Raw genomic sequence first — 853 nt, 5'->3', positions numbered from 1 at the left:
CAATCACATCATTGCGCTGCATATGTTAGTGTGGCATGGAAATCCGAGGATATTTTAGCAATCAGTCATTACAAATACTCTTTATTGTTACTGGTGGGAAAATGAAAATCCTTTGAAGAGAAATAGCCTGCTAACATCTCTTGTGGTGTTGCCAGCTTTGCTTTGTAAAAGTGATAAATAATATATTGCTGTCACAACAAAGAAAAACATTAACATCCTCATGTTACCAGCAGAAGACACAGAGACATCAAATACACTTTGTAACAATATTGAGGTATATATATTTGTACCTAGAACATTTTGTATTTCCATTTTAAGCCAGTGCACAGTTTAACACAATAACACCGCGTCTAATAAATTCAATATATTTAGTTTTTCTACTCTGAAGAATGACACTCACAATGTACATCTTCAGTTTCATCCACTTGGAGATATGTAAGAAATTTGTGACCAACAAGATTATTTAAAGCTAAACTCGGACAGACATAAAAACACAAACAAATGCAGTTCTGTAACCTTTAACATATGCAAGATTCTATATTCAAGAAATGTAAAAATGTGAATTTAATTTTTACTGCTCCTTTCACTGTCCAGTCCCAGGGTGAGGGTTGGAAGGAGACCTTAGTGTTATTGAACTGCTACAGTAAAGAAAGATCAGATCCACTCCCCTGCTAAGACAGAGTTGTTCTGTGTCAGAGCTGTGAAAGTATCAGCACTGGATGGACAGAAATACAAATCCTCTGGCATGTAAAATAGCTCCTATATATGTATTTCATCTGCATATTTAACTTTTTGTCTGTGTACATAGAAACAAGGGGGCTGCCACTACTGCATTTTTAGTTAGAGGAGCAGG

This window comes from Nanorana parkeri, unplaced genomic scaffold (genome assembly GCF_000935625.1).
Source record: "Nanorana parkeri isolate BGI_ZX_2015 unplaced genomic scaffold, ASM93562v1 scaffold293, whole genome shotgun sequence".
Classification (NCBI taxonomy): Eukaryota; Metazoa; Chordata; class Amphibia; order Anura; family Dicroglossidae; genus Nanorana; species Nanorana parkeri.
The sequence above is the reverse complement of the archived record's forward strand: the minus strand, read 5'-3'. Positions refer to the sequence as shown.